The sequence below is a fragment of the Lepisosteus platostomus genome, chromosome 9 (genome assembly GCF_059453375.1).
Source record: "Lepisosteus platostomus isolate fLepPlt1 chromosome 9, fLepPlt1.hap1, whole genome shotgun sequence".
NCBI classification, from domain to species: Eukaryota; Metazoa; Chordata; class Actinopteri; order Semionotiformes; family Lepisosteidae; genus Lepisosteus; species Lepisosteus platostomus.
In genome coordinates this window covers 35,270,769-35,293,660 of record NC_142619.1, presented here as the reverse complement: position 1 = coordinate 35,293,660, position 22,892 = coordinate 35,270,769, and the positions used below count along the sequence as shown (strand labels likewise).

The following is a 22,892-nucleotide window of genomic DNA, read 5'->3' as shown; positions in this document are numbered from 1 at the left end:
TAGCAGCGCTGTAACAAAAGGTCCCGTCATTCTAAGAGTGCAGATGAATAGTGGAAACACGTTGTAAACCAGAATCAGCTGAGCTAAATTTGTGTGGAGGGGAGCACACTTGACAGGAAACCAATGTAAGGACTCCAAGATGGGAATTATGTGATCACATTTCTACAGCCAAGTCATGTTTTTAATTGCCGTATTCTGATCTTATTATAATTTAAATACAGCTTTAAAAACTCCTGCAAGTAGGGAGTTACAAAAATCAGTCCTTGAAAAACAAAGGCACAAATCAGGTTTAGACACTTACAGCATACGGCAGTTGGTATGATACCTGGCAATATTTCTCATTTAGAAAAATTAGATCTTTAATGTATTTTACATAAGGTTCAAAAGATCCGAGATCAAATTTCCCACAGCGACTCCAACGCAGTGCTGTCAACCACAAAGTTACTGTATAATTTTATGTAAGTGAAGGAGTAACTCAAAAATACAACCTCACAATTAAGATGTAAATAATTTGTTTTATCCAAGCGTGTATAATTCATGCAAACAGTGTCTGGATCGATGTGGACACAGGTTTGAGTATCATCTGCTCTGCATAGATATGGCCATTCAAGCCATGTATGTTTAGTGTTGAATAAAGTTCAATGTAAATACCGAATAGCCACAAGTCCAGTATTGTACACTTTGAAACCCCAGATGTTACTAAACCCAATTTCAAAATGTCAACACTCAGCAAGGCAAAATTTAAACCACTTAAGGGCAGTAACCGAAATGCCAAATTAACTTCCCAGCCAAGTAGAAGTAGAATGTCATGAATTTTAGTATTAACAGTATGCTGCTAATATTTAAGAGTATTAAGACATGTTGTGCACCAAGCTGCCATGAGGAGATCAATAGCAAGTTTAACCTGCATGCACTCACTTTTTCAAAGCTGCAGACAATGCCAATATTGCAACGTGGTGGCTAAAACAGTACACAATATTCTAAATGAGGTCATACTATTGCAAAATACAATTTAAATACAACATTACTTGTTTTGAATTACTTATAACTATATGTCCTGACAGTGGAGGACAGAGTGTGTGAAGAGATAAAACACTTGCAAAAAATAATGGAACAGCAAAGCAGATGTCTCAAGTTAACTCCAAGAAACCTTCATTACAATACAGAAGAATGTGCAAAATATTTCAAAATTTGTAAAGCATGCATTAAAATAATATTGAATTTAAAAGATGTATTTCGTTTTATATGTATACTGGGAAGCTAGCATGCATGACTGCTATTGAGAATTAATAAGAATGAAAATATCTATATTAAACGGAAAAGTCATTCAGTCATTACATAAAGAAATTAAGAATGGAAAAGAAACAAAAGGTAGACTGAAACATTTAGTTTTTAAGATTAACTACCGCATTATTGAAAGGTAAACTTTCCTTACAAATCCAGATGTTAAAATGCCTCAGGGAAATTCCAGAAGGACTTTCTCTAGTGGAAAATGCAGTGACTGCTCAAAAACAGGCCATTGCTTGTTTGATTATACAGTTGGCTTACCTCGGATAATGAAGCTTACGCTGAGTAGTCAATACCAGAAAAAATCTGTTTAGTTCTGTCTCATGTATGGGCTCAATGACAAATATACATACAGTACATGTATATTATTTAACTTCATTAATGCCCTAAAACAAAATTAAACCTTTCTACAGTTTAGGGTAAAAACTAACAACTGCTTCCAGTGAGATTTACATATCTAATTTGACAGCTACACCTTCTAACTGATTGCTTCAACATATTGGTTGTTATAGTATTTGGAGAAAAGATTTATACACTATGTAACAAGGTAAATCTAAAACTATCTAGATTCTTAATAACTCAGCAAAATAAAAAAAGCATTCACTGATTATCAGACAACACTATGGACACAAGTATTTAAAAAACACATTAGGTAGGTTTATTTGATAAAACCTGACAACCTAATACATTAAACATATCATTTTAATGTTCAAATCAGAAATATTTAGCAAAATGAATAATGAAAGAAGATTTGAACTTTTTAACCTTCTTTCCAAGAAAATGATTAGTCTTGAACAGCAGACTTATTTGGATGCTTTGAAACGTAAAACAAATCAGTCAGTGAGATAAAATACTCCATCCACTAGACAACTGAGCAGAGGTTGTACTTGAGATAACTTCCTCACTAAGCTTTTCATTAAAAAAAAAAACTCAAGCTTCCAGGTGAAAAGGACAGAAAGAATGATCATGATGTATTATCATCCCTCAGCTGTCGCTGCCATCCAGAGCATCTTTAAGTGTTGTAAGTACTCCTTCTAGTGACATGACTCAGAGGATGTGAATGATAAGGTACTGCAGACTGGTAATAGCTGACAGGGGTTTTCTCCCATTGTAAGACAGGATAGTCTGCTGTTTAGCTGAAACTTGTATCTGAAAACCAAGACTACCTGATCCCTCACAGATGACACGATGTTACAGTGGGTGGAACTATTGCCTCCCAGCTCTTAGCGAGTTTGATTCTGGTGCGAGTGCCTTCTGAGTGGTGTGGGAACCTATGTGGCCACGTTTGTTCTCTGGGTGCTCTGGTTTCTTCCCACAGTTCAAAGACATGCTGTCAAAGTGGGCTCTCTAAATTGCTCCCAGTAAGTATTTGCCTTGTGATGGACCAGGGTAATATGTCTTGCACCCATTGTCTGTCAGATTAGACTCCAGCTCACCTCAAACTCCTATTAGACTAAACAGCAGCTGAAAATGAATGGATAACCCCTCACAGATTAAAATGGTAACTGGTTCGTATAATTTAATTTTGTGGAGGGAATAAACAACTTTAATAGATGGGATCAATTGAGGTCTTGAAATGTTCACTACAGTGCACTCTGTTGGAGCAAACTCATAATTAGATTGCAGCAGAAAAAGGTGGCTTTGATACATCCAGAATTCAACTAGTATCTTTTATTAGCACTAGTGGTTTAATGATGTCCACATGCATGTCATTTGAGGACAGTTTAGTCTTTTATCTGAAAACACTGATTTTCCTCAGTGGTCCATGTGGAAGCTGACCTTTCTAACCTTACATAAATGACTGCAGCTCCCTTGCAATTATGTACCTGGAATGCTAGGGAAACAGGGAGCTGAGGTCTAATAACTAGCATTTATCGTGCTAAGTCAGTTTCAAGAACACAAACGTATGAAAATGTGTACAATGTAAATAAGACTTGTATCTAATTCTGGAGGTGACAGTCTATCTCCTTTATGGTGGCACCAGTTTTTCATAGCTGTAGATTCCAACTTGAAAATCCAAGAGTCCAGAAAATAACATTTGTCCATTTTTTAAAACAACATAAAAAGTAGCCAGGACAATGCATGTTAGAGATAAAAAGACATGTCATGAAGACAATTTTTAGGCTGTGAAATATTCAACCAGTGTAACAAGTATGAACCCCCTTCCTCCATATTTCAGTATAGGTTTAATACATCTAATGTTTTATTCACAATTAATTTGAATTACTGGGTTTAGTTTAATCCATAGATGAAAAATGAAGTTATTTTTTGCTAATCCACTAAAGTTGACAAGAAACATAACCTGAAGTGGGATATTTAAAAGTCAGTGCTGTTCTTTTGTCAGTTGTGTGTTTCTCAGGCTTGGTAGCAAGCCCATGAATGTTAAAGCTGAGCATTAGATTTAAAAGTAATTTTACTTCCTCATAATGAAGGTTCAACAGGGACTGTGTGGTGATCAGAAAAATTATTTCATTTTTAACAGGAACTGTACAGGGACCAAGACCCTTCAAAGGTAAAAGAGTAGACAATTAAAAGACTAAAACATTTGTTATTTCCCCATAGATTTTTAATCATGAGATCAGTGATCGTGTATGCTGCATTTGACACTGGTGTGACTGGCTTACAAATTGGCAATTTGATCCTTACATCAATGTCTTCACTGAACATTATCCTAATTTAGCAGGAAAGGCAATGAGAATTCTTCAACACCACTCTTAGACATTCCTAATATAACCACAATTAAGAGACCTTACTTCAGCTCAATTCAATTCTTTGTTTCTCTATGGAAATACTTTTCTTATACTAACTTTGCCAGCTTGCATTACTATACTGCTACAAGGTCAACTCACATTTTTTGTCAAATCATTATTAAAAAGGGAAAATCCAGAAGTAAATACATCACTAGTTTGGATATTTATGGATTGACAAAATTGTTATATATATACACACACACACTAACTCAACTTTAAATATTACAGAAAATGTTGCTATTTTGTTTTAATCTGCCAAAGGGAAATACAAAAATACAATTTACCAAGTCGAATTCCCATTTTTACCAGACTGCTTAGCTCTTTTCTGGTCATCTAGTTTGTCTGATTAAAGGTCATACACCCAGCTTATTTTCAGATAAAGGTTTCTTTCTTATATATCTTCATCTACTTTTTATATGTAAACCTTATACTGTACAGGGTAACTGCATGATTATAATTATCTAGAAACAAAAAATAAATAAATAAAAATCACAGGGTGCTTTTTACAGGGAAATGAGGCCAAGGAGACGTCTTACACCCTCTGGCTTTGCATGGGGTAATGTAAGAAAATGCCGTACTTCAAGTATGGAAAACCTATTAACTATAGTGCATGGTATGCTGCTCTGTTTTTAAACAAAGTTGACCTTTTCCATTTCATCAATTATACTTGTCTCTACCCCCTCTGACAATGAAGACAAGTCCACTGGAATGAAGCTGCCTGGGGAGGTAGGAAAAGGATAAAAAAAAAGTGTTTTACATACTTCAGGCCAGGGGTCCGGAAAGCTATAAATGATTATCCCAGAGCTGGGCAATTAAGCTGGGGCTCTACCATCTACCTCAAGCTAATGTTTTTATGTTGTTGTTTTCCCTTAAAACTATATCCTTAAAAGATGAAAGAAAAAAAAACATATAGTCTGTATCCATCTGCTCGTTATCTAGATTCCAAAGCTCCAGTCTGTTATCAAGGATACAAAAAAGGTTTATTAGTGGCAACTCTGTCCTCTGCTCCAACAGACTACAAACAGACAAACATCTAAGTTATGTCCTGTTTAAAAGTATTGTCATGGAAATGCTATTTAGCTGGAGCCAGACGCAGCGAGTATGCAGGAGAATCTAGACTAGCTCTGATAATGCAAACAAAATCAATGTGTCATTTTAATATAGTGTATTGTGTGAGGCTTCTGTTGTCAGGGTGGTCTGATAATTTTATCCACAATTAAGCAGCAGTTTGATGAGGACTGGCTGAGTGCTGTTCTAAAGCTCGTTTGCAATGTCTGTTTTTTTATTATCTTAATAAGCAGAGTGTTCTTAGTTACCAACTATGCCTGCTGGTGCTAAACCATTAACTAACTTTAATCAGGTTCAAGTAATGACTTGCATGTGTGTCTAAACAATGGCAAATCTGCAGAATATTGGGAGGCAGAACTTTCAACAATAAATTTTTAAAATAACTTTACTTTCCAGAAACAAAAATAAATAGTATTAGTTTCTTGACAATGCAGGAAATTACAAATTAAGTATTGTAAGAAATATTTTTTCATTATGTACTTTGGATGATGCTCTTTACTGTTAAAAATCATACCATAATAGGTACCAGTATGTTAAAAGAGCCAATATAGCAATCTACATTTAGTCTGTGACCATATACTTACAGACCACCATCATTTAAACAACCCACATATGATTTGGTTGCCCACTAACCTACCACAAACAATTTATGCACAGTGAATAGTACACTTAGCGGCCTGTCTATGGGAATGTTCTGTGACCACTGCTTCTTGTCTTGAAAATAAATGACAGTGTTATTCCTATAGCCCCATAATGTGGAGGTCTGGTCTCATTTGGCAGCATCTAAGGACTTTTCTGGATAAAAGCCTGCCAAAGTGTTTAGGTTTAGAGTGAGTTACAAGGAAACCTATATGATTAATTTAATCAAACAAACACTACTTTCTGTATGTTTTCTAGTACAAAGCAGTAAATCAGCAGTGTTATGATTTATGTATGCTGTGAACCTCGGCTCAAAATAACCCTGTGTTTAGTGACTGAACTATTTTAAAAGAATCAATAAATTACTTGGTGCATAATGTATTAGATATTAACTTTTCATGTTTTTTGCACTTTCAACTGTTTCACAAAACACATTCATCTATGATAGTGGGGTAGCTGATGGATTATCATCTAACCTGGTACTCTGGTCTCCAGGTGAACCTATTCAGTAGAAGGTGATACACTGTTTAAACATTAACAATGGATATTGGGCTGTGCAGTTTCAACCTGAAATATGCTCTGTAGGAGTCTTGAAATCAAAGATGGGCAAAAAATCCCATTCTGAGATTTTTCCATTATAAATCCCCAAGAACAAATACAAAATTAAGAACCCCTTTCAAGAACAATCACAGACTAGATCTACACAGGTCTCAAGCTAGCAATATTCAAGATTAATGGTACAACTGGCACATCCTGCCTCCAGTACGCTAGATAGAAGTGTTGAGCTACATTATTTCCACATTGCTTACATGACCACACCTGCTTATTATTTCAGAACAGTATTTTACATGTCATCTGAAATGTTCTGTAGTACCAGTTTAAGTATTTAATACAAACATACATGATATCTGAGTCTTCAGCACAGATCACTTGTTTTTCCACTTGTGGGTACTTGTACACTTCAGTTAGACAGGACAACAAAACAACTGGGAAAACTTTTAAAGTTAGAAAAGGTAGATCAAAATCCAGACCTGGAAGCTTAGTCAAATGTATATTTTAACCAGTGAAGCCAAGGAACCTGAAAAAGCATAAAAGTGTTTCCAACAGGGTCTGCAATAACATTTAAATGTCACATTTTTGGTGGTAAGGAAAAAATAAAAACAGACTGCTAGAGAGGAATAAAATTCGCTCATGAGTTGATTAAATAAATGATTGACTAGAAAAAGAAGGGAAACAGAAACTTAATACAATGTACTCCTATAACCTAAAATATTCTTAATCTTGTCAAAATCTATTTAGCAGGAACTGTTCATTCCTTTCAGAGCCTCTGAAAAAAAAGAAATTGTGAAAAAAGTTATATCATCATAATCCTTACACAAATATGCTTGCTGTAACACTTTTTGACTGAATCTTATGCAAAGCAGACCTGTGTACAGCACTTGTTATTCCCCTGGGCTTTCCCTGCTGTAAAACACAGAACACAAGGTTTTCTTTTCACATATTTAAGTTTTTAATTTATGTTGAAATATGGGCTCAGGCCTACCTTCTAAGAAATATCAAGTAAGGAAGTTCTTCAGACATATCTAAATCTGCATGTCTACTCAACATGTACCACAGCTACAACTGAAAAAATCTCTTACTATATATTTCTTTCAGTATGAGGCTCAGAACAATTCTACAATTGGAATTGTTAAAATATATTTTTTAAACTACTGTGAGGGATATTGCATTTGGTGTTCAGCCACCTTCTCACTGAAAAAGTTCTGTATAGATAGAAATATGCCAAGCATTATTTTTTACCAGAGTTCAACACCACAACCCCTTGCAAGCAGGATCAGTATCTCTTAATAAACCAAAAGCATGTAGGAATTCAAAAGAACAAAAAACAGGGGATAAGCCAGACTCAATTTAAGGACACAATAGTCCTGATACAACGAGAAAAAATACAACATGGAAAAACATGGCTTAGAAAAATACGAAAAAGAGAAGATACAAAAAAAACAGAACCAGAATTCTGTATGGCAAAAATCATGATCACAAATGGCATTTGGCATTGACAACCAAAAGCTGGACACAGAAAAAAAGAAAAAAAAATCTAATTTCACTAAATAGTAGTAAAGGAAAAAAGGAAGCACCGTGCCTATACTACAGCACTCTTCACATATAACTTTAGTTATAACAGATAAATGAATCTACTTATTACAAGTCCAGACCCTCTTTTCTTTTAACCATCTATTGAATGAAGGGCAATGTGGTATACATAAGGATCTGGGTAATAGTATCTTGATGATTGTGTCTCATCATCATATATCTCAGTCTATGGATCTGTTCTTGAATTGTAATCAGCTGATTTTAGTAGCTTTGAAAAGTGTGTAAGTTTTTATTACACACTTAAAGGTAACTAAGTAAAATAATTTACTTTACAAATTTAAAGTTCTGCATCCAACCTTTTAGTTAAGCAAAAACTATAACAAAGGGAAAATATAGAGTAAGTCTCTTTGCCAAACAGTTCAAGCCCTATAATGAAACTGTAAAGATAAAAAAGAAATAAAGTTGCCACTGTAAAGATAATTGGATTGTTAAATGGATGTGATTTATACAATCAGCTAAACAATTTAGATGATACTACTTAACTATACTCAACTAGTATAGTTAGCTAAACTTGCTATACTTAACTCTATTAATCTTAATACTCCACATTAATATAAATTCATCAACAAATAATCTATTACAAAGTATACTGTATGTTAGTCTATGTATGTAATGTTAAGTCTATACTGTATGTAATGCACGCAAAAAGAAACAAATTTCTCATTGTTCACAGCAAGTTACCTCCAATATACTATAACAAGTAAAACCCCAAAAGAAAAAAAAATACCAGCAGACATGCAGAAAAATGCAATCTTAATAGTTTATGTATTAACCCTGCAGCATATTTTACATGGCATTTAAATTTATACACTGAGCCCAAACTGGCTCCCTGCCATTTGCTTCATTATGTATGTAAACAGCTCACCTACTGGAATTAATTCTTGTGGTCAGCCATTTATTATCCACAATGTAAATTGGGGTCCTTACTTCAGTCTTACACATTGCATGAATGACAGTTCTTTCAGAATCAACTTTACAGAAGCAATGTAAGCCTCTGTAAAGCACCATGAGAGCCTGACTGTATCCTGTTCACTGTACCACTTAAAAAGACCAAAACAAGGACAAAAAAAAATAAAATTTTCTCATTAGCTCCCTTTGCATCACTGCTGTTGTGAAAACAGAAAATCCTTACATTTGCAGAACTTTAACAAGAATTATCAACAAAAAACATTCAGCAGATTGATTTACTTTCCAGTGTATTCAGGAACACGCACCATGTACAGTATCTACAGAACAGCTAAATCTGTAAACTCCCAATTTACAGCTCTAACCACTAGGTGACACTGCCACCTTTACTACCACTGCTGTAGAAATTCTACTTAGAAACGTGGCTTTCATTTCCCTTTAATAAAAAAAAAATGATTTAGACAAGGCAACCTAACTCATAATATATTTTTATAAACACACAAACGTTCACTGTTCAGCCTTAAAGTGAGGTTTGCAAGTCTTTTTGAAAATTTCTCTCACACCTCTGTTTTGTTCAAACTGAGGATAAGGGAATTAAACTACATACTGCTATAGAAAGAAACATCTTTTTTAAATAATCCATGAATAAAAGCATTTTGGCAAGGTTTCACTTATGGTGCTACAGAGTACCTATTGGGAAGCTAAAGGAACAACAGTGTGAGGAACTACATTTTATAGATCATTCAGAACTCCTTAACTTAATTTCATTGGATAAACATCACAACTGGAGCCTGGAAAGTCACCCCAAGTGGTTCCCACCTTCTGGGACGATAGTGCTTTAAGACTGGGCTCAGCAGATTGCAGTGTTTTTCTTTCCTCTGCCCCCTAGCTGGGGCCACAGTGATAGATTCCAATCTACAGCCACAGCCCCAGCCACTCTGTTCTGGGACTAGACTGCAGGCATGCCGAATCAAAACCCCAAACGATCAATGGCCGCTGTTTAAGTTTACAGTCCCCTGCTGGGAGTAAATATTGTTTTGAAAGAAAAAGCTTGTCAAATACTACATCACTTCATACCACCCCCCCCCCCCCCTTCACCACCATCACACCCGTTAGTGTCTCTTCAAACCCAGCAGAATCTTTTCCTTTCTCGCCTGCGCCTGTCCTTAACGTATCCATCAGGACGTGTAACACATAATGAGAAAATGGGTATAAAAGAGACATTGATGAAAGGAGGTAAACACTACTGTCCTCTCCCACGGGACTAGTAAGAGTACTCTCGAGAAGAAAGATAATAGGTGCTCGGAGACGCGGACCCTTAGCTGAGAAAAGCTGACAGGCAACAGCTTATAGGGAAACGCACCAGTTGTCACCTAAGTGACAGGCAACAGCTGAGTTTATACATCTGGAGGACTTGTGGAGTCAAACACACCCGAGGTTACACAGCACCGCATACTTTAGCGACTTCACTAATTAAAAGCAAAGCACCACGTCTTTAGGTCTGCGGGACAGATTAATTTGTGTATACAATAAGAAAAAAAAATCCCTTCATTACCTGTATATTTGTAAAGCTGTAAAGTAGCGGATTTTTATTTTCAAACTTTTGTGCCATTACGTGTGTTTCTGCGTGAGTCATGTTTTTATTGTTGCTATAAAATATCTTCTAGGCTTGTTACCGTGCTAGTTCATATCCGCTGTTATTAAATACATCTTTTATCACTGACAAAATCACTGCTGTGGGTTCTTTCAGTAAACAAGCACATTTTAAGCCAATATTTCAAGTTATAACACCTTTTCACAACATTAAACACACAGAAAGGGACTGGGAAACAACATAATAAAGTAATTAAAAAATATAAGAACGAACACACTCTCCCACTCACAGAGAAACCAGTTACTTTGACACTCTATAAGATCTTCTTAAAACTATGCGGGAACTACGTAACTTTTTAAATCTGTATATAGAAAGAAGTCCATCTTGAAACAAAAATCAAATATTCAGCGATATATACCCACCGGTATGTAGGTTAATACGTATGGTTAACACAAATAGTTACTTTAATAGCTTGTAGTCAAAAGGCTACACAAATTGGACTCTTGGTAACAGCATTGCAATACCTCCTGGAGCTCTTTAAACTAACTGCGAGTGTGAAAGACATTAATGACAGCAGACAAACTGAACGACGTCCTAAGATGACAAATATAACCGTGAGCTTTCGCTTAGTGTTTTCATCTATTTCTTTAGATAAATAATGTAAACAACTCAAACTCACCTCAGAAGTGTTTGAGCGAGGAATATAAAGTATCCCGAGCCAGCTATTCCTTTATTTGTAGAAGAGAATCACATTTGGTCTCATTAGCTTCAGTTCTGCTGTCCCCAAAGCGAGCTCAGAGCCGCTGCGTCCTGCTTGAGACAGCCCAGTCAAAGTCAGTACAATGTAAATGAAAGCATTTTAGGCAAAGACTGAAGAAAGAGGGTCTTGTTAAACTTCAGCTGCACAAGCTTTAGCATTTGAGTAAATAGCTTTCTGTACTGACTCGCTCGTTAATGGGCTGAAGGCTTCATGCACACTGAAATGACATTAACATTACTCCCAGCCTATTGGCTTAAACAAGCAACCCCCACCAATCCTCGGGAGACTGACATTCTTGGTAGTCGGGAAAACCTGGAAGCTTTTTCCCCCAGCGTTTCTTCTGCAAAGAGCAGTTAGGAGTCCAAGAAACAACAAAGTGTTCAAAAGACAGTTGGAGACGGGGTGAATCGTTTAAATTTGTCTTCCCCTTTATCCTGCATAAAAGGACGTGTTCCATATAATCAGATTACATATGTGATTTACTGAACGAGAATAGCGTCGTCTGCCGTCCGAGATTCATTGATGAAGAGAGATGAAAAAGTTTATTTCACACTCATTTCAAAAACGTTGAAACTGAAAAGCCATGCTTTGTAGTATAACAAATAAAATTCATATGCAGTTAAGCGTTGCGCTAATGAAATATTTTCAGATGTATTGAGCCTCTACGGTTCCACGTACATGCGGTTACAAAGATATATACATTTTCAGAGAAATACAATGAGACCTTCTGTATAAAATATAGACGGTATATATACAGTTTATTTGGATTCCTCAGTTAATGTTGAAGAACATGCATTTATCTTTACATTTTGTAGTTTCTTGTAACAGTCAATAATTCTGGCTGAAAATAGAATTGGAATAGCAAGAGTTCCTTAGTAAAAACAATGCCTGATATCTTCATGCCTAGTTCATGCAGAAATTGTTAAACTGTCATTGTAATCAAGACAAGGTCAACCTTCGTGGGTATGGGGCAAAATCCACTATCTTCCTTATGAAACAAAAAAATAGAAAACTACACCTGAATCCCTTTAAATCATTCACCCATAAAGCTTTATTCACTTTTCCTGGTCCAAGGCAAGGCATTCCTTCAAAACATCTGACCATAAAATCTGTTATTCCTAAATAAAACTACTGATTTAAACTAACTTTAATAACTGTAAACATTACATTCATGTTAGAAACTGTTCTATAACTGTTCTGTAACTCTTTTAACTTATTACTGAAAAAGTATTAAGAGATGAACTGTTGATTTTGTGTAACAAGGTTGTGAGAGCTGGAATGCAATCTTACAGCCACAAATTGTAAAGACACTACTTTCAGTAATGGGTTAATGATTTAAACTAATAAATTATTTATGGATTTCTGTTATGCAACTTTTAAAATAACGTTGATGATATTTTATTTTTCATTACTCATAAATAACTCATTTCACAGTATCAAAATAATTGTTATGATTAAAGTATGCAACAATGTACAGACAATCAAGTAAAGATAATTTATTAAAGCATACAATATTGCCTTTCTCAAACATTATTTTTAAGGATCCATTGAAAACATCTAAAAAAAGTTGTAGTATAAATAAAATCTATCCACCCATTTTCTAAATGCAACTTCAAATTCAGGGTCATGGGGTAGCCAGAGCCCAATCTGGCAAATAAATGGCACAAGGCAGGATGCACCGTGGAGGGGACACCAGTCCATCGCAGGACAGAAAAACAAATACAGACACGCAGAAACTCACACTAAGGGCCAATTTTCCCAGAAGCCAGTAAACCTATCAGTATATTTTTGGACAGTGGCAGAAAACAAGAGAATCAAAAGGAAACCCACACAAACATGGGGAGAACATACAGTACAAACTCCAAAGAGGACTTCACAAGAAAACATAAAAAAACATAAAACTCCCCCCAAAATGGCTCCAAATACAGAAGGCTTACTTTTGATTTAGCAAAAGTGGCTGCATCATGATTGACCAAACAGTCAAAGAAATGGAATGTTTCCACATTCCCATGATGGTCAGTCAGTCAATTAAGTCCCCATGGGCAAGCAGGTCTGAAGGGCCTGGAACATTGTTAAACACATTTATTTACAGATGATGGGCAGAGTCTGTCTTGCCACCATATTAACAAATAAGCCTTAAACAACAATGGCCCAGATTAAGTCAAACGTTAGGGCCACCTACCATGTGCAATGTACCAGCCCTGTACTTGATGATACTTTTCTACTTGGCAAAGAACAGACTTTTTTAGAAAACTTTAAAGATATATTTGCAAATTGTAAAAGCTTTCACCTACAGATTATGGCCTACAAGCTTTAACTTCTTAATAACTAGCAGGAGTACATGTACTTCATAAGGCATCTAAATCCATGTTTAGTTGTCTGCCCTAAAATAATCCCATTCCCATAAAAGCTATTGGTAATATGGTAATATGTGACCCAGCTTTTCCCTCTTTAACCTGTCAATTAATCTGCCTAAACTGGCTCTGCCACACAATTGTTTTTGGAAGTGCTGTGTTTGTAGAAACTTGATCAGCTTTAAACTAACTTCATCTTTTCATTTTTTCTTCAAGCCCCCCCGGTATTAGCCCTTTTTAACAAAATTGCTTGCTGCAGTGTGCTTAATCTCATTGTTTATAAATAGATACTGTAACATCAATCCTGTTGGCAGTGGAGCATAAAAGGTAAACTTATATGCAAACCCTGGGAGGAGAAGCATTGATCATAATTCTATGGGGTCAGACAATGGCTATTTTTCTCATCACTTTAATCTTCATTGTAAACAGTGCATGTGAGAAGGTGCAACACCTACAGCTCTGGAAGCAGATGCAAGATTATAAATTTAGCAAATTACACAGAAAAATAATAACAAGCCTGAAACTGACTAATACACATTTGGCAGGCGGGCACATCCCCTTGACAGCAACACACAGAGGTAAACATTAGTAAATGATCCAGGAAGTCCCAGTAGTCCGTTTGGAAAACATTTTCCTTTTCTTTGAAACCTAGTAACAGGTAACCTAGTAACTTCTATGAATTTAGAATTTTTGAGAAGAGTATGGAATAGCTAACACTCCCAGGCTAACCTGGGCAAAAGGATTGTGGTTTTGGACATATATTTGTTTTTTACAAATGCATCGTTTTGTTTTCTAAAATTATTTATATTTGCCTTGAAAAAATGTGGAAAATAATGCAAAGGAGATCAAATCTGAATTCATGGGTTGACTGTTTATTTACTAGATGTATCACAAGTGCTTTGTTGTTTCTCCTCAGTTATGTATTCTAAAGAACACACACTGAGAGACTAAGAACCTATGCTTTGTTCTTGCCTTATAGAGTTTGTCTTTTTTCTCAATACTTGTTGTCAAGCTGATAAAACTCACCAAGTTGTGGTAAAGTATTGTGTTCTACTAAATTTGGTGGCTCCTGACAATTACAGTAGCTTAGTCCAGGAACATCCATATGAAGCTTTCTTTCAAATACATACATTAAATTTCATTTTGCAATCTTCATGGCTAGGGCAATGAACACTACACCGAAGGGAAATGTATTGTCCTTGGAACTGGACACTCCCTCCCCCAAAACTAAGGGTAAGAAAGCTAGTGAACAGCTTCTTGCCTCACAGTCTGCAATTGGAGACACTGCACATTCCAGCAAAGACTCATTGGGAAAACTACCTTGACTCTCTAATTTACAGCTGTGCTTATTCAGGGATTTTATTTTGGGTTGCCTCAAGAATTCCGAAAAACAATCTCTTCTCTGATGTTGATCTTTTCTCCACCAAAGTAAGAAAACCCATTAGACCCATGATAGCAAAAGAGAATCAGAGAAGGAGATACAGTAGTTCTGCTTATTTCTTATCTGAATGAATTTGTGGAAAAATGATTCTATTTTTACTTTTGTATTGTTGGCCTGCCAAAGGGTGCAAAGGCAGAAAATTATATAATTTTTTTTTACAAACATTTCCTCTAAATAACTATCCTTATTGGCCGATGGAAGGACTGGCGTATTACTGTACCTTTATCTTTAAAATTCTTCACTACACTGATTGACAGCTCATGCTTTAATTGGCCAGAAAATTATATGCTCTAATTGGAATGACAGATTTATTCCAAATAGATGTACATAGTTGTTCTGGTATTCTGGGGGCTATTTTTGTGTTTCATTGTATCCATTTCTTGGGGTTCCTTGGGTGTTTGTATCGTACATTATAATACCATTACTCTTGTACATCCACCCTTATTTTTGGCTTGTCGGTGTGTGACTACATCTTGATTTGAAACCATGGAATCTAAACTTTGTTTGTTGTCTGGCAATAAGGGTTATAACATAGTTAGAGTCCTTTTCTAGTCACTTTTGTTGAATACATTTGTTTCTGTTTCTTAGATTAATTTTGTTCATAAACAGAAACATGTGGTGGTCACTATTATATTATTGTACAACTATTTCCTGAAAAAGTTTACTTCTGATATTTCCAACTGATCTTATGTTATTTAACAAAAAGGCATTGAGTGGTGGTGTTTTTTTAATCAATGATGACAAAGTAGATGTTTTGTATGTTATTTGTCAAATGAGGTTAGTTTTATGTACTATTAGGATTTGGTGAGGATAGGTGAAGGTCAAATATGTTTAAATAGCTTAAACCATAAAATCTTATCGGCTTGTACATACTTTTTTCACCACATTGTAGTAATAATATTAAAACTACTTACTTTAGGAAGCCCATTTCAGTCTGCTAAGAGATGTCAAAGTAAACACCATAAAGTCATTGCTTATTCTATGTGTTGAATAAAGCAGTTTAATTCTGCAGTAGTTGATAGAAAGATAAATATGTACATCAGTGGTTTTAACAATGATACTGAATGCCTTTTCTGTCAAATAACAGTAACATTTATTAACTATTATTTTTGTGCTTTTCATCAGTTTGTATAACCAATGTTTTTGCTCCTGGACTATGTCATGTTTCTGGACTATGTAAGGTGTGAACTCTGAAGGGAAAAATAATTAAAACCCAGGACTGGTTGCTTCTTCGTCAAGTATATTTCTATACCTTCCTTCGGCCTCTAAACACTTCAAAACATTCACACATTATTTAAATGCATATGATAATGGTGTCAAATTCTTTACTCATACAGATAAAATATACTCGCTCATGATGATAATCCAGTTCTGTATCCATTTGACTTGGTTAAAGAAATCATTTGTGGTACATGTGGCAATTAACCTAATCTTTTTTCAGTGTTTAAAGGAGTTTTAGATATTAACAATAATCCTAAAAATAACCATCATTCTTTATGGTAGGTATCTAAATGATCTTTGTGGGGATCTTGTACTGCTTTTGCTTCTAATGTGAGTAAAAAAAGAGGATTTCCTTGTTAGACACTATAATCCTGTACTCAGAAACTGAATAAGAATGTAAGTTCTTGGAAAGTAAGTCAAGATATCAGGACAATCTGAAATGCAATTCTAAACTCTAGTAGGAGTTTTGTTTTACTCATTTACTCCTTCTTCTACATATACTTATTCTCCCTAGTGTGAACATACAGGGTGCATACAGTAGCTGTGGGCAGAGCTATATAACACAAAGAATTTGCTATGCCAAACAGGTGGATATATCCAAAATAATTGGTGATATAAAATTTGAATAAAAAAATAAAGCTAGATTTCATTTTGCTAGACCAAAAAGTGTGTCAACGTGGTTAGATGCTTTCTGTTGTCTTTAAAATCTGATTAGCCACCTTCCCCTCATATTTTCTACTTTTGTGAGTTTCAGTGTTGTATTCCTATTCATTTGGTTGTATATTATTTTTTCTTTCGTCCTTTGTAACACAAAATGATAAACAGTTTGACATTACTGTCACAGAAAGTATTAATAATACATTTGTCCAATCACATCTGCTATTAATTACTTAGAAGCACACTCTCCCAAGACTGTTAAATTTAATATTTTGTGAATTAAAGGACAAAATATGGTATTAAACTATAATCAGCATGCATAAAATAATAAATATTGTATTGTCTATTATTTTATTAGTATATTTTCTGTATAAAATTATGTTTTGTTGGAATGCGACATAATCATCAAGCTAATCATAAATGGAATTACTGCATAACTTTTTTATCTTGTAATGACATTATTCAACTTGTACTTTTGTTTTAGCAGTTACTAAAATTAATGTACAGTTTATGGGGATTATTACTATTTATCATAATCCCATTATGAATAAATATACTTACAATATACCATTACTTCAGCAGAGAAACATTAAATGTAATCTTCCTCAGTAATCCTGTGGTGATTATAATAAGCTAATGTAATCACTTAATAATAGATTAACAATTAAAATTAAGAATATGTAAGAATATTTGATAAGATTAAACTTGACAATATTGCAAAGAGATGGGCTCTGTGAGGAAACTAGGGCTCAGCAGTATACTTGTTATTTTTACTGAGTAAATGTCAGAAAGTGTTGAAAATAGGAGTGAGGCAGTTATTATGCACTATATTTATTTAGTTTTATTTTAGTTTGTGTACATACTCAAACACTGTTGGAGTTTTAAGCACTGGCATATGCAGAAGCATTAATGATTTGTGGTCTTTTCCCCTTGCGCTTCCAAGCAGCATTCATCACGTTCTTGTTGTTACCTGCACACTCTAGAGGTTTAAACCCCAACAGGCTGGCTCCCAGGGACTAGATCGGAGGGTCAAAATGAATAGAAACATTGACCTGTGGCGGAGGGACAGACTCTGTTCTCACTCAAAGCATCCTTAATGTAGTCGACTGGTCAGGAGTTGGGGTGGGGGTCTTCTGGAGGGCTATGTGGAGAACTGGACACTTGAATTGCTACTACCAGGACAAGGAAATATGCCAGAAAGTTGTTTATATTTTCAGTTTGGACTCTTTAGTTTTGGAGTACTTGCCAAGGACACAGACAGAAATGCCATGGAAGAAGGTTCATGATGTACTGCCTGACTGTTGTTTTCTCTCTTCTCTTGTTCAATGGCTTTCGCATCCTGCTGGAGTGTGGAGACCCAGACATGCCCACCCCCCACTTTTGGACTTGGCAGTGAAGGTCCAGGAAGAAGTGCAAAGCATAGCATGACGTAACAGAGAGAGCTTGGATAATGCCAGTGACTGAGAGAGACAGAGCAGCAATGATGGATACTGTTGTGTTTTTCATTTTCGTTTTCATGTGTACACCGTGTACAAATTTATGTTTTTTTTCTCTTTCTCACATTTGTCTTTTTTTTCTCTGTCGATTCTCATCGTGTTTTAACTTCTTAGATCGCTTGGCCAAGACAGCAAGTAGTAGCTGTTTTTTGTTGTGTTTCAGCTTTTCAAATGCCTTTCTTTGTTTATTGTTAATTGTTTATTGTTATTTACTTTCTTTAAGGAGGTATTCTGCATGTTAATATGTTGTGTGCTGGTCTGTGATTGTGCTGGAGGTTCTGGGAGATCCTATGGCTTGTGTGGGAAGTAGGGTACCAACACTGTTATTGCTGACTGGCATAGTTGGCTACTTCCATCCATTTTCCAACTGCTTTTTTCAATTCAGGATTGCGGGGGAGCAAGCAACAGTTGCAAGGCAGGATATACGCAGGATGGGACCCAAGTCTATCACAGGACAGACACAGACACACACGCACTCACACCAGGGCCAATTTTCCCAGAAGCCAATTAACATACCAGTTTGTTTTTGGACTGTGGGAAGAAACAAGAGCACCTACAGGAAACCCATACAAACACAAGCAGAACATACAAACTCCATGCAGACAACACTGCAGGTCTGGAATTGAACCTGGGGCCACAGCACTGCAGGGCAACAATATTTACCACCGCACCATCATTCTGCCGACTACAGTTCATGCAAATTATGGCATAAATATAACTGAAGTTTCTATTCAACACAAATTTATAGAGATTCAAATAGACATCATAACACTAAACACCCCTACTGCATAGCTCGCAGCTCAAAACCTTTTGGTCTTGTATTACGGATTATGAAACACTTAGCTGAAAAACAGATTTCTGGTTTCTTTAAAGAAAAAGACAAAAAGTAGGCCAGTGACAGTGTTCATCACGTTTTAACAGAAGTATATGTGTTAGCTAAATCTATAATCCTTTTAACAAGATTCGGAGCTTAGAGAAGCTCTTGCAGTGATAGTCTTGAAACAAACCTCCTCTAATTAGGGGAAGATACTATATTCTGGAATAATTCCTAATTGAATGCAGTCCTAAACATACCTACTTAAGTATTAAGTATTAAGTATTTTGCTGCATGTTTCTTTACTTTATGGCTCTGGGCAGTCTTTGACCTTTAAGGAGAACTCTTGAGTTTTTCTTTTATTAATCGAGAGGAAGGTTCCTGTGTGAAACAGGCAATATCTTATGTAATGACAAAAGCTGAGCATGCCCTAGAGTCAGGCCTGCAACAATAAACCACTGTTTCTGTTGCTTTAAAGAAATACATGTTATTCATGAGCCTCTGGAGATTTCTTGTTGTCGACTGCACAGGAAGCTCAGGAACACATACACTTTAAACAAACCAGCTAAAAAGGATCTCTTATGTGAGAAAAAAATCATTACTTTGTTTTCAAACTACTTATGGGAAATGAAAAGAAAAGGTAATCTAAGCAATGTTGCTGTTCAAATGAAGAAATGAAGACTAAAAACCATCTTAAAGAGAAAAGAATGAGTTCCTTTTTTATATCTGTATAGATTATGCTTACTTTTGTGTGTTAATACATGAAATTCACTACAGAGCTACCAATGTGTATATTGTCATACACACAACACAATTAATCAGAAATAATTAATATGAAATGCCACAGATGTCACATGTCAGTATACAGTACAGTATGTCTAAAAGATTTTTTTTGTGTGGTACAAATGTTCTATGAGTCATTAGAATAGTTACCATTAACTCACTTCACTTTTTAGGTTAAGTAAAGTTACCTCTTTTCCTATTTTAAATATTCACTTGAGTTGACAAATTTATAATTTAATGTTACAGCATTCTCAGACCCTGTACCCGAATGGATATCGTACTAAAATTGAAACCTTCAATTAATACAGTGGCATCCACACGTATTGAGACAAAATGTTATTTTTTGTTTTACAATTTCTATATGTAACTATGAGATTATATGAATAGAAAGACCTTATAATATGTGTTTTTATTTTAATTAATTCCATGTTTATATTTGCATATTAAAGCAAAATATACCTCAATTCAGTGGTTTCAAATGACCATAAGTGTTGCAACACTTTCACTTTAAGTAAATATTAACCGTATGTAGTCTGTGATCCACTGAGATCACTGCTTTGAAATTTACATTTGGGGAGCACTTTAAATGAACCATTCCTTGACCTGTTTGAGTAGAAAAGCCGAAAGGTGAAATGTCAATGTTTTGGAATTTTCAGATATCCTTAAGACGTAAGTACACACTGACAGTTTTTCACTTTTCATGAGTTAGAAAACAAGTCAATTATTTATGCATAATGTTGCTGTAATCAATAGGTAATTTCCATTTCCAAACATTGGCTCAGAGCTTATCCTGGTTTCCAGTTTCTTTTGCATTCTGGATGATAGAGTGTTTGGTTTTTCTAATCCTATACCCAAGTAGTTAAAGGAAACTATTCATAAAACTTTAAAATATGAAGTATTGTTATTATTTTTAGCGAGTATGTCCTTAAAAAAAAACTTTTCATGTTATAGAGAGCAGACTGGTAGCTTCTCCGTGGTATCTGACCAAGCTCAGAGTTGTACAATGTTACGACCCCAAGTGTCTAGGGGTAAAGGGGTGTAACATTTAGGATAATTCTTTTGGAAGCAGGGGGATTCTGGTGAGGGACTAGGAAGCGTGATAACAAGGGTAAGGAACTAGAGTGGTGCCAAAGGAAAGAAAATAACAAACAAAATGGAGCTGGCTAGGACAGTGAGGGAAAGCTAATCTGACTACAAAAGAAAACCCGAAACACACGGTCTTTGGCGTCTTCAACACCCTAGCTAACCTGCACTGACTACCCAAAACCATACAAGACAAATGGCACTCACCCGTACTAACCTAGTGTACTAATACAAAATCAACTAAGTGTGTAAAGTGTACCCAACAACCTAAACTATCCTTATATACAAAAGTTCACACAAAAACACAAGTTAACCAGGAAGACAAATAAGGGAAAACAAGAGTAATAAACAGGAGCAGGGTACAAAAGAACACAAAAGTTGAACATGTAACACTGGGGCAAGGAAATGACAAAACAAGGATGAACACACAAACAAACGGAAGTACAAAGAAACTAACAAAAAACCAACAAAACAACAAAGCCGAAGCTATACGAAAATACACACACATACAAAGAAAAGAGTGAATCATGCAGAATCAGACTGCACCTATTTTCCAAAGTTTAATTGCACAGAAATGCAGGACTCTGGAAGAACTTATTCATGCACTGTTCATACTTGCTTGCTTTGCATTTGTGGATTGATTTAGATTATAATTTAATTCTATATTCCCATAAGATTCCTGTTCTTTGTGGTATATTGTGCATCCTCAGCTCATTCTGTTAAGTCAAACTTCCTTCAAGTGTATTTATGTCCTGCTAGAGATATTGCAACAGGCTGTCCCTCTACCCTAAAAAGATCTGGGTCTTTAAGACAAACCTTTTAATATGGTGTTTTAGAACAATTACTGTTTTGTATTTATAAATGGTACACTTATGTCAGAGTGGCATACAATAACTGGATACTTCATGGAGAGGTGAGATTTCTGCACTAATACTGCTGGAGCGTAAGATCAGCAACTTTAAAGAGGAAACAGGCAACTAGTGAAGTCTGAAGAATCTCCAACTGGTTTTTGCCAATGAATTCTAGAAGCCAGTGGAAAAATCACAGTAGCTCCTTAGTGACATTACTATCAGAGAAGGTAATGACATTGGGATCACAGGTGAAGACCAGCAGATGTGAGTGAATGCCAACCTGGTGAGTACCTCATTGACTTTAGATTGCAAAATGGTGGCAGAAACCTTCAAACAGCGAAGACAAGAAAAGCAGTAAGAGATTCCTCTGCCTTACTCACCTTGTTTTTTCCCTGTTTTTGTGTAGGAAGCCATCATTTAACACATCAGGCAGAGCTGTCAGAGTGGTTGCAGCCATGAGAAGAGCACCATCATCAGCCAGCTCTTCTTTAGGAACCCAAAGACAGCAGTTCCATGATAGCTCCTTATTCTAGAGCAAAGTCATGGATTTGCAGTCAGCTGACTAAGACAAAAGAATAATTCCAGATCCTGCACAGTACAAATAGCAACATCTTTCCCAGGAGCCTCCATCAGTAGCAAGTGAAAGAGGTATTGGAATGTCGAATATAAGTGTTTCCTTGATGAAACAACACTCCAGCAGAATTCCAAGGAGATGTTTTATTTCTCAATGGGTGAAGGTCAGGCCAAATGCCCAGCCCAGTGGCTGTATCCCAGATGCCAAACCACTGAATCTGTAGTTGGCAGCAGAGGCACAATTGCCCTAGAAGTTTTTGACTTTTGTTTCTTTTTGAAATGCAGTTAATATAAAAATTAAATTGAAATGTTCCCACTAAATTGTGTCTGTGACAGTGACTGGAAAAAGATTTAATTCTTTTTCTTGGTGAAATCCTAATAACAGATACATACAGAGCTGCAAAGTGGAATCCAGCTGGTGGTGCATAGACAAGACACTGTTCTATTACATATGCTGCAATTAT

At 35.7% G+C, this 22,892-nt stretch overlaps 1 protein-coding gene across 3 annotated transcripts in view; it reads right to left on the bottom strand.

Annotated features, from left to right (window-relative positions):
- The window catches only part of prickle1a (prickle homolog 1a), a 47,942-nt gene extending 36,565 nt beyond the window's left edge, over window positions 1-11,377 (bottom strand). For all 3 annotated transcript variants that reach the window (XM_088644803.1, XM_088644802.1, XM_088644800.1), the window contains exon 1: window positions 11,075-11,377. The gene's annotated coding sequence lies outside the window, so the exon portion shown is untranslated. The remainder of the gene's footprint in view (window positions 1-11,074) is intronic.
- Between the last annotated feature and the right edge of the window lie 11,515 nt (window positions 11,378-22,892).